Source organism: Lagopus leucura, unplaced genomic scaffold, assembly GCF_019238085.1.
Source record: "Lagopus leucura isolate 7727_CA_CO unplaced genomic scaffold, USGS_WTPT01 Super-Scaffold_100001, whole genome shotgun sequence".
Classification (NCBI taxonomy): Eukaryota; Metazoa; Chordata; class Aves; order Galliformes; family Phasianidae; genus Lagopus; species Lagopus leucura.
Genome location: NW_024962262.1, coordinates 3,393,548 through 3,406,026, shown reverse-complemented (window position 1 = coordinate 3,406,026; position 12,479 = coordinate 3,393,548). Strand labels below are relative to the sequence as shown.

General features: G+C 40.6%; 1 protein-coding gene across 3 annotated transcripts in view; it reads left to right on the top strand.

Moving 5' to 3' along the window:
- Positions 1-7,236: 7,236 nt before the first annotated feature.
- The window catches only part of SACS (sacsin molecular chaperone), a 54,534-nt gene continuing 49,291 nt past the window's right edge, over positions 7,237-12,479 (top strand). For all 3 annotated transcript variants that reach the window (XM_042866467.1, XM_042866463.1, XM_042866464.1), the window contains exon 1: positions 7,237-7,465. The gene's annotated coding sequence lies outside the window, so the exon portion shown is untranslated. The remainder of the gene's footprint in view (positions 7,466-12,479) is intronic.

The window sequence follows — 12,479 nt, the reverse complement described above, 5'->3', positions numbered from 1 at the left end:
GTCTTAGGTAACTAACAGAAGGAAGTTATTAGGTCTACTGCTATTAGGTATTGATGAAATGCATCTAGTGGGTTCACTTTGGGCCAGATCACAGAATGTTAGCAAGTACCATGAAGCAGCTGCTGGGTGCATCTGAATACAACACTGCCATTGAGCCTGAGAGTTGTGACAGCATCAGAGGTAGGGTGTTGCTACACCATTTATTTATTTATTTCTCCAGAGAACTCTTCCCATTTCTTGATGAATATAAAGGAAAAGGAGACAGATAGCATCACTGTAAGATTTTTATATAAAATTTTTTCACTTATCAAAATTCTCCCATTACAATTGTGCACATTTTGACATGCGTTACAGTCATTTCTTGCCTATGCATGGATGAGCTGCCCAGAGAGAATGTGGAGTCTCCTTAGAGTTCTTCACCTGGATGTGGTCCTTGGTTCTCTGCTCTGAGTGCCCCTGTCTGAGCAGGAATTGAGTCAAGTGACCTCAGAAGGTCTCCTGCCACATCAACCATCCTGCAAGGCTGTTACGTACCAGCGTTACCATCAAAATAGTAAGAAAAGTCCTTCTAAGAGCTAAGGTATTTCTGAAGATCACAGAGAAATCTGATCTTCACCCACAGGGAATGAAGTTCTATACTGGTTGCGTTGGACCCTCTAACTGACTTTAGCATGATGAGAGGAGATGGGAGAAGAAGAGGAGGAAGAAAAAGGGAAGAAATCTCCATTTACATTCTAAATAGAACAAAAAACTATGGAGGTCAGAAATAGAAAGCTACTGATCTGTAGTGGAGCCCAGACACAATCAAAGCATGAGTAAAAATTAAAAAAAAAAAAAAAAAAAAAGGCAGTGAGTAGTTTTTGAGTCTGGAAAGAAGGCAAATAATTGAAGATGAACAAGATTTTCATCATGAGATAGTTGTCTGGGGCAGTTGCTTGTGTACCACACAAACGAAATGGGATATAAGAGGCAAAGCTCACTGTCGTAAAAGATATGGAAGCTGGTTGTCTGAGAAGGAAATAGTTCTTAACTTTTTGCTCAGAGATCAGTTTGTGCTAAAAATATAAAATTGAAGTGTAGAAAAGAACATGCAGAAAAGGAAAAAAATGCATGGAAAAAATGAGTAGAGCTTTTCTGGATGATAAATGAAAAGCATCCAGTAGCTTAAAAACCTATTCTGCTTCCTGGTTGTTTACTCATGGATATTTCTGATGATCAGTCACAATTTTTTCTTCCCTTTCTTTTTGATGAACAAGCTAAACAGGTTTAATCTCTTCACTGAAGATGAACGCAGTTTTTCTATTATTATTGCTAGGGATTCACAATGATGAATAGCAAAATATATATTTTTGAATGCAATATTTATGAATATATAAAAAATCAAATATATAGATTATATTTTATATACTTCTACTATATCTTATACATTATTTCATTATTGTTTATTATAGTAATAAATCTTTTCTCTGACAGCAGAATGGAGGCAGTGTGGGCTCACTGACAGTGCAGTCTGACTCTTGCTGCTAGTTTGTCTTCAAGACCCATTTTAATACCCTTCATTTCACATGCTGCTCTGTAGTGATCTCTGGAGAACAGGTGCAAGAGAGCTATCTGATTATTTTTTTTCTTTTTTTTCCCCACAGGTTTACTTCTGTCTGTGGAGAAGTGTGGAAATTGTTACAGGTGGGTCATTTTATCTTTCTCTCCTGAGCCTATTTCCTTGGCATTTAAATTGTGCCAAATAAGTATTAAACAGGACTCGGACAGACTGTTGAAAATCTATGCTAGCTCATTCCTATCTTGCACTCTGTGTAATTCCACGTTTAAGAAGGTATTAGGTAGCACTAGAGGAAACATCCTCATGAAAGAAATACCTTTTTGTAAATAAAGCAAGACTGGATGTGTCACAGCTCTCAGATGATTGGTGAAGAACATTCTGCAAGTTTCACCCATTCTCCGTTTTTCAAACACTTCCATAAATCCCTGCTGTGGCAAACAAAGAAAATAAGCTCATACCAGGAAAAGCTGAATCATTATTTGCATTTCTGTTCACCACAAAAGACGTCATGCTGGCATCCTTCCAGACAGAAACTACACAGAGTGGCCAACTTAAAGTGAAGAATGTAGAAAAGGTTAAAAAATGAATACATGAAATGAGGAGTAAGAGTTTAATGAGGCCAAATATCTCACCTGGGCATTTTCAGTGAGAAATTCATTAAAGGGCATGAGAATTAAATGCCTGAATGATGTGACTCCCATCTATAAGAATGATCATAAGGAGGATCTGAGGAACTACAGGCTCATCAGCCTGACCTCAGTGCAGGAAAGGTTATGGATCATCTTGTGTGAGATCACATAGCATGTGTGGGATAACCAGGGGGTCAGGCCCAACCAGCATGGGTTCATGAAAGTTGCCAATAGTTCATAAATGTTGTCAATGCAATTTGTGCCTCTCATACATAAATATAGAGTAGCAGCATATAAAGATATTGGAAATCCTATCTGTCCTATCTGTCCAGATTCCCAAAGCGATTTTTAGTTCCTCACCAAAGGCTTTTAAGGAGATGTATATAGTTAGGGGTAAGACTGCATGGATAACAGGATATAGATAGTTGAAAATCAGAAAGTAGCAGTAAATAGTCAATATATGCTATATACATTAATACATATTGCAGCATATAGTATCTGTACGCATATATGTGAACTCTACCATGTTCCTAAGATGCAGTGCAGATACAATGCTAAGTTTTGCACTCTGCTGAGAACTGCAGTCCCACTGCCTGCTGTGACCTGGCTTCAGCCTCCGGTATGCAGCTGCTTCTGACAGTTCATGTGGCCACTTTCCCACTGAACCTGTGCTGAGCTAACTGACTTCCAAGGCCTTTTTACACTTACTGTGAAGTTTTGCCCATCATTGTTGCCAGTTTGAATAGCAGATAAAGCCTGTCTCCTGCATTTCAACACTTAGTGCCGAAACCAGCTCTTCAGTTCAGCTCTTCCCACCTATTTCCAGGACACAGAGAGGGCTGCGTGCATGTCAGTGTTAATGCATCAAGTGCCCTCTGTAATGGGGTCAGTCAGACTGCATGGCTCCATCCGGGCTGTGTGCCATGGGCTGACAGAGCTGGCTTTTGCATTTTAGTGAGAGAGTGAATGCATCGTGATCATTGTTTTAATTTCCCTGCCTGGAGTTCTTACTTGATGATCCAGTCTTTTTATGACTCTTCCTACTCAGATGAGATATTAATTTTTCCATTGCTGTCGAGATACAAACACACCAAGATTTTTTTTCATATGATTCCATGAATATGTGAAATATGCATGTATATGTTTCAATTATAAAAAGTATAGTGAATGAAAAAGAAGAGAAGAAACATGCCCAGATAATCTGAGCTTACAAATATCGAGGAGCTGTACAGTTCCACAGTGTTGGTGATATTGACACTAATAGCTTAGGCTGCCCACATGCTGATTGCAGTGGCTCCAGAAGATCAGATTGGTGTTTTAATCATCCAAATGCTGAGAGCTCGCCTCCACTGACATTATAGTCATTGCATAAACTGCCTGGGCAAGATGGAGTTTTAATTATCCTGGATCACAGCCTAGAAATATTAATATTTATTATTTCTTGAATTTGTGAAGTCTACCAAGAATTCTACCTTAGAAACCATCAATTGCAAAGTACAGAAAGCACTACTTTAAGAGAGTATCAGACTTGAGAGCTTGGGAGTGTTTGCACTCACTCCATTGAATATTGTCTCTTTCCCATCATTCTCTCTCTCTCTCTCTCTTTTAATTAAAAATTTCTTCTCCCTTCTTCCCCTTTAAACCTCATGTGAGTCACTTGGACCACACTGTGACAAAATGTTGATCTAGGCATTACAATGTTGTGTGATCTTAGTACAACAACTAACACAGCCCCAGGTATTTAACTTCATATCACAGAATCACAGAATCAGAAGGGACCTCTAGTGACCTTCAAGTCCAACCTCCCAGCTAAAGCAGATTTCCCACAGCAAGTCACACAGGTAAATATGTTAGAAAACCTCTTTTTTTCACAATTCTTTCAGAAATTAATTCAGAACATCACGTTTATCATTACACATCTCTCATCAGTTATCTCTTAAACACTTATTTGCTTCAACAACTTCTTCGCTTCTGCACAGTGCACATCACTGGCAGATGGAATTAGCAGGAAGGTTTAAAAGCCAAGCCACATTCTTATCCAACTTTACTTTAGTCTGGTAACGCATGGCACTGGGAAGACTGATTAAGAAGAAATTGCCAGTTAGTTCTCCTGTGACAGCTGAGAAGTATGATCTTTCAATGCCAGAAAATCTTAATCGAATAGTTTATGAATTTGAGGAATGTGGTTAGGATATTGAATTTTGCATCATATTTCTTGTAACAGCTAGGAACCTCTTCTGAGATCTTCCATAAAGTCAAAGAAGTTACAGCTACCTTGTAACAGCTGAACTGAGTCTATCACATAAGTTAAACACATTGTGATTTGAGGAGGATTTCAGCTTATCTCAGGTGCCTGGGCTCTGTGTGGTTAATGAAACTCTGTGCTCAGCATGGAGGGCTTCACAGTGGCACAGGGGCTGAGCATGGACATGTGGTTTGGAAATCCACCTCTCCCTAAGTCATTTAGGGAGGAGGAAAATGAAATGTGAGAAGCAGAGAAGAATGGTCCTGGCTGGGTACTTTTGTGAGCCATTAGCAGTGTGGGCAGTCCCTGTGAGCAACTGCCTGCACTCCATCGATGTCCAAAGTTATGCCAGATGAAGTGGCATCAGTGAGCCTTCTAATCTGATTATGATTTTCACAGCTGGGATGGTGAATTCATCAATTAAATGTCTATTGTTGCCTTTGTTTCAAAATGTCCCTGGAGAGGAAATTCAACCTCCACCTGCTTCCCACCAGGAAGCCCAGCTGCTTCTCCAGCCCCAGCTTCTAGACAGAAGGCTGCCAACAGAAGGTTCATGCTCCTCTGTAGGAAGATTCCTGATAAGAATAACAGTTCTCAGATCTTGATTTTTAATTGTTTTTTTTTTTTTTTTCTTCTGTAGAAAGTGACTTTTAAAGGAGGAATGTGATTCAAAAAGGATTTAAGCAATCTGTGAGAAAGTGTTTTCTAAACGTTCTCTTCTCAATGTCTTTTCCCCCCATTGCCTCCTCTCACCATCATGCTTTCCTTGGCTCAGTTCCCAGCTCCACAAGGACTCTTTTTCCTTATGGGGTCTAACACCGATGCAATGATGCCTATGATGCCACCCCACTGCCCTATGTGGCTGATGCCATCACTGACCTGAATGGCTGTGGCCTAGGTGTGTGCCCTGCTTGTAGCCAGGCCGTATGCCCAGCATACCATCACAACAGAGGCAAGGCCCTGAGCAGCTAAACTTAGGATCGAGATGACAGCTGGGTGAGATCACTGTGCTGCAGGAGCTTATCCAGCAGCGTAATGCTTTGGAGGCTGGCATGGCATGTTTTCATGGCCAAACAGTCCGGTCTGCCTGGTTACAATGCCCTTTTGTTTACTTGAACTCTGAGAGGATTTCATACAGTGGTCAGGGCGAACTTTGGTACAGCTCAGATGTGATCACAAGGAAAATATGTTTTTCCTCGTTTCTGTGAGACAAAAAGCAACAGTGTAAGGCCAATTTTTGTGTTTACGTATGCTCAGCACCTCTTGACCTTCATACACATTGCTGTATCTATGAAGATGCTTGCCTGATAAGCTGCTTGTACGTAAACTGCATGCCTAATGATAACACACATAATTTTGCTTCCTATTGGTCATACTTTTACACAAAACATTAAGGAACAGGTTTCTGTTCCTTAAGAGACTGCTATCCTTTAATAAAACACTGCAGACACTCCTTAATGTTTGCAGCATTACTTTAACCTTCAACGTGATAAAAGTCAGCCTCAGCTTCTTGGCAGGAAAACAGGTCTTTTTTAAGCAAAAGCAGCAGAGTCATAGTAAAGTCCAAGAGTTCTTTAAGGAGGAGCCCTCTGCCTGTACAAAGCTGCAATACTGTTGTTTTTGTCCTCTCAGTGGTTGTTTTCTGCACCTTTGCAGATATTACCCAGAAGACAAATGAGTTCTGGTTTATCTTGATGCGGCCAAGGACTGCAGAGGGAGTTAGAGTACCAGCTCCCTAGAAATCCCCAATTTCATACTCTTGGTGAGTCCTGAAACCTTTGTGATGTGCTACATTAGTATAATATTTTAAATGGAAATGGAGATAAATTTCTGGCAGTTTGTTGGAGTAAATGGAGAGACTGTTTGTGGCAGTGAGTTGCTGGACCATGGGCGTGGATGGCACTCTGCACTGATACGTGAAACTCCAAACAGCAGGGCTGGCAAGATTAGGATAGCTCTCAGAGTTCTCTTTGTTTCCTTTGGAGGACAATCTGATACCTTAACATGGGTGACTGGCAAGTGAGAGAATAAAAAACCTTAGAAATGCCATAAATAGTACAAACTTCATTTCCATTCAAGCTTGTGTCTGAGATCTCAGATGCTTCTGAGGTCTGCTTTATGAATTGAATAGGAATAAGAATGCGAAATACGTAAGGAGCTAAGCTTTAAAATGTGTAAATGATTCAAAATGCCCCAACTTGAGAAAGAGAGAGCAAACTCAGGATGCTGCTGGTAGTACACAGACTTCTGAATCTTGATGTAATGAACACTGAAGAAACCAAATTGGGGAGTCCTGAAGAGCACAAGCATTGCACACTTCTGTTGAATGAGGGAGTCCGAAGCAGAATAGCTATGGTATTTCCTAAAATTGCTCCACATACAAGAGGTTTTCAGAAGGACAAATCGTGACCATTATAAGTATAAACATTCTCTAACACAGCAGGATAGATCAAACATGAAATCAATAGAGAATGTGGTATTTCTACCACATAAACTGAAAAATAAAAAAAGCAGAAAGTGGAGAAATTGAGCAGCAAAATGGCAGAAAGTAGATTAGAATGGGACAAAAGAGAACAAAACCTCAAGTCAGATCTGTTACAGGAAGTATTTGCTTCAATTACGAGGTATGCCTCGAGTGTTATCTCTTCAAAATGTGGTTGGCCTTCTGTCTCAGCATTGTCCTGCGTTAGTCAACCACCCCACGCCTGCAGTTTGCATTGTGCTGCTGAAACAGGAGGTTGGATCATATCTCTTTAAAAAAAAAAAAAAAAGAAAAGAAAAACCCGGGCTGGGAAGGGGGAGCCAGAGCTGTGCTGCATTGGGCTGCTCCCATACACAGAGGCTGCAGCAGTGGTCACGCATCTCTCCACAGCTTGCTGATTTTGCAAGAGAGGAGGAAGAAGGATCATTTTGCTGTCCAGATGCTGTCAAACACAAGCAACCAGTGGAAGAAATGGCACAATGAGCAGACAAGCATGTGGAAGCAGTTTATGAAGGAATAGTTAAACACAGAGCTTAGTCCCGGCCGATGCTGTAAGTACCAGCTCAATCTCACATCCAGCAGTCTCTGTATTTGTTTGTGGGAGATGTTTTACAGGCATCCCAATGCTTTGGGAGGTATTTTACAGATACTGTGTTGTTTTTAGCACTCACATAATAGTGTACCGAGCCAAATAGCAGCACTGCCTGCATCTCGATGGTTTTCGGGTGACTCACGAGCTGCAGTGCCTTGGCAGGGTGGGTGAAACACAGGGCTCTGCATAGGAACATGTTCTCTATTCTGGATGGCTCACTTGGGCTCCCCGCTGCAGCCATGCAGTGCTGCAGTACCACCCTGCTTCTGCGCCGGCCTTTGGAGCTCAGGGCTGCCTTCAGGCACAGGGGAGCACGGTACGTTATTTCATGCTACAGTGGCTGACCTAATTTTTAAAAATCCAACAACTATTCCTTATGCAACCTTACTTCACACCAATTGCCCTGTTCTTAATTTTCCTTATGTATGCAGTTGTGGAAAGCATATGAAATTCCAAGGGCTTTGCGTGCTGCCTTTGGGAGGCTGGATCCTAACATAGCTCTGAGAGTGCGCCAAGTATGATTTATTACTCACAGGAACGAACATTTTCCTGCCTTTTGTTCTCTTTCTAGCTGAGGTAGATGTATACATTTTTAAATGTAAACATTTGTTCTTATGGAAATGCAGTGTTTTGTATTCTGGCAGATGATTTGATGCCTTTTGTTCTCCATCTGCTCCGAGGATCTAAATCAAGCTTTAGATTTGGCTTTAGTGCCAGCTTTAAAACCAAATTCAGAAAGCAAAAACTGTCAGCAAGTTTATTGCACTGTGTTTCTGAGGAAATTGGTAACCAGGCATCGTTGTTGTTGTTATTACTATTATTATTATTATTATTATTTTAATTACAGCTAAAATTATCTCTGCAGCAGAGTGAAAAACTAAGTCACAAGAAATTTCTTCACTCTTTGTAAGAATATTGATTCTGCTTTAATCTACCTAAGTACATGTAAGGCTATGCTAATTTGTTCTGAAGCAAAGATTTCCATCTTTTTGATGGCCTCTGCAGCTGTACGTTGGTAGTCACCAGCTGCTGCAGGATCCCCAGGGAGTTCTCACTCCGGCATCAGGGAGGTGGCAGCAGGGGGGCTGTGCTGAGCTGCCCTGCTGGCCTCTCAGGGAGGGTGAATAGGTGATGCAAGAAGTAATCATCTTCTGTGCATCTCTTCTGGGAGCTAGCAGAGCTGCTGATGCTGGCAAGTGAATACTCTCTTCTGACCCTGTCAAGCTGGGGACATGCCACCCATACACTGAGAAACCCACAGGGATCTTTTCTCATCGTCGCTCTTGGCATTGTCCTCACTTTGTGTTCTCAGAGGTATCACAGCTCTGTGACAGTTCATTTGCAAAGCAAATTTTTATTGCTTGCTATCCAAACCTGAATTATAAGAGGCCCAGTTTAGCCCTTAATTAGCTTACATCAAAACATCATTATCTAAAGGGGTGCCTAGAAGGGAATGTGAATACTGAGGCTGTGGCACTGCCAGTGTTTGCTCTTGTCTCTTTCTCTTCTATGCAAGGATTGTCACCAACACTATGCAGAATCTCTGGTTAGAAACAGAATTTTCAAAGATTAAGAGAGCAATCGTTTGCTTTGTAATGGGAGGGTTGTATGAATACAAACAGAATACAAAAAGCCAATCCCATGTAGAGAATTTCTGTTCCCACAGAAAACGTGCAGGACCATGACATAATTTAATTAGATAGAATTGTTTTATAGGCTGCTTACTGCTGTGTGAAGGCAGTGGGAAAAGTTCAGCTCCTGTGTACTTCCATTGTTTTCAACAGAATTACGCTGGGGTGGATTTGGCATTTTTGGGGCCAACTGGAAAAGCATTTCTTTCTCTGAACCTTTTACTTAATTGTTTTCCTGATTCTCAGACATGAATCTTTATGGACTTGAGGGCAACAGGCCAAGATTCATACAAAAATAAAACGAAGGACCTCAGATGCCCAAGATCGTGCTTGCCTGAGGCTCCCTGTAAAGTCAGTGGAAGCTTCTCAGAAAACTGACAGACCACATACCTAAAATGAGCCAGAGGTCATTGTGCTCACAGTGACTGGGGCTTCAAAAATACTGCATTACATTTCACACTAAAATATATGGAACCGTATGTTTTTGTAATCCAAAAGAGCATTTTCTTGCATAATTTAAACAGTGAGTGTCTAGCTGCCCATTTTGTTTAATCTCTTAGGATAATGCATAGAAATGGAAATGCACAGGAAAGCATGCATGTCACATTTCCAAGTATTTGATCTTCTGAAAGACTTAATCTTTGTAGAAATAAGTATTAAATAGTTCAGCAATAATTTTTGATATTTATGCAGTCCAGCAATTACTTCTGCCTCAACTAAGAAATACAAGTTGCACATTAATTTGTTGCAGCATCTTTTTTTCTGTTCTTAATATTCCAGCTTTTCTCATCAGTGTGTAATTAATGGGTATACGTGCTTTTTGGCAGTCTTGAACTAAATCTTTAAACGAAGTGGTCTAATTTATTAGCATTTTTGGCCATTTCAACAGTCATTCTTTGGAATTTTTAGCCAGTATGTTGTTGTGATGGAAGCACAACAGAGCTGTGTAAGGAAGATTTCAGTCTATCTATGAAGACCTAAATGTATTCATGTACAAAAACCCCTACAGCTGTTAAGTTGGTCCAGAAATAAATGAGGTTTAACTGTTTTCCTTAAACTTACCTGTAGAAATATTCTCCACCCAGACAAAACCAAATCAGATGAGCGATGATTATACTCAGGACAGAGTGGAACAGCTGTTAGCTTCTCTGGTGACTTCTCAGGAGGGCATGAATATGCATAAGCTCCCCTTAGATGTAAGGTTCAGCTATTTTTTCCTTACAGAGATTATATGTAGTTGCATAACACAGAATCACAGAATTGCAGGGCTTGGAAGGGACCTCAGGAGATCATCGAGTCCAACCCCTGCTAAAACAGCTTCCCTACAGTAAGTCACACAGGTTCAGATGGTCTTGAATGTCTCCATAGAAGGAGTCTCCAAAACCTTTCTGGGCAGCCTGTTCCACTGCTCCATCACCCTTACTGTAAAGAAGTTCTGCATGTTAGTATGGAACTTCTGTGTTCCAGTTTTAGGCCATATCTCCTTAGGCGATATCTCACCTATCTGTAATGAGATAGTTGGCAGAAAATAGCTAAGACCTGAGCTTTACATCTGGGCTTCCACAAAGAAGGAAATATTAATGTTAGTATTTAAATTGCCAGTTTTAGTTAAAGCTTATATTGAAGTAGCTTTCATGTCACATAATTATTTTAGGACAGACTAATATACCTGGCTGCCTATTTGCTAATTATATATGGTACACACTGAAGCTTTGTAGCGTTAACATAAAAATCACATTTGTGTTTTAACCAATGTAAGCTGAGATCCTCCAAAACATGACAGCAGGTTCAGAGTGGTTTGGTATGCTTTACAAGCAGGCACCAGCTGTCACTGAGTCTTGTTGCATAAAATCATACTATGAAAAAGTTGCAAATGTCAGGAGATGTCTGGAAACCTCATGGGACAGGAGGAGGATTGCAGCCTTGTGCTTTCAATCCTTTCTTATATCACCTGCACTTCCCCCATAAACTGCCCTATCTGAATCTTTCCTTTCCTTTTCAAATTTCTCCTTCATATAATTCTTTTTCTCCCTCTCAGGCCGACTGCTGCATGATCTCTGTCATTAGTTTTTCTGTAGCAGCATTATCCCTGTCCTGCCTCAGTTCCCAAACAGCATCTCACATTTCTCCTACTCCCTGAGGGTGGATTTGAAGCACTGACCATACCTGGGCTGCAAAATAAGAAAGGCAGGGAAGAGGAACCTGCCCAAGCCCTTAGTTGTCTCCTTTGTGCTCGGTGGTGCAGTCAAGCTCATGCCTGAACTGGGACCAGCGCAAACATGTTGAGCTGTAGTCTCTGGCAAGATCTGTTCATTGACAAGAGACAGAACAGGCTGCGTGCTGTAGGGTGATCTTTGCACTGTAGAGTGATGCAGACCCTTTCCAGGCACTGACAAGTAATTTTGACCTTGTTATGTTCATTATGTTAGTCTGGCACTGGAAACCTGTCTCCTGTACAGGCTTTTGTTAGCCCAGCAATCCTGTACGACAACAGTGCTGATCCACTAGAGCAAAGTAGACTTCAGAGCTGAAGAACTTAAAGTGATTTTCAGTTTGCTCTGTCTACATCTGTCAGTGTTAAACACGTCTCTTTAAATTATATTTAAAGTATATGTATATGTATGTACACATAGGGACTTCCTCCAAACAACAGTCAAGTCATCAGCTTGGGACATAAACAATTATATGCAATAAACTATTTGGCTGTATATGTTACAGCACTCTACTGCAGAAAAATGGATTATTAGGCCTGAAAGGGCTTTTTCAACTTTCCTAAAAGCCACAGAAAGTGATTTATTTCAGTTTCTCATGAGCTGTGACACGGATGATGTCAGCCAAGTTGTACGTGCTCTGTGTTATAAATAATAAATGAGAATGACCACAACTCCTCTTTCTCTAATGCATGAGTGTTATAGTTGGATGTAAAGGGCAGCTGCCTGCTTTATATGGGAAATAATGGAATTGCTCTGATGTGACTGAAAGTATTGATCTTGGGGGCTCCTGCTTGCCACCTTATGTCTTAATATGTTATCTCTCATACCATGTTGTAAAATGCTGCCTTGTTTAAGAGGGATAACAGTAGGATCTTGAAGTATAAAAACAACAACAACAACAACAGCAAAAACGTATGGAAATAATAGAACAAAGTTCATGTTCTTTTTGGTCATTCTAAAATTTAGAATACACAAATCTTCCAGAAACCCTTTTAGTGGATCTTCATTCCTTAATTATTAATTTAACAACTCCAATCTGAAATACACTTCTCGTTTCCTTCTTCCTTTCTCCTGCAGTACTTGCAGAGAAGCTTTGTTGTTATAAGCTTCTCATTAATCATAATTTTCA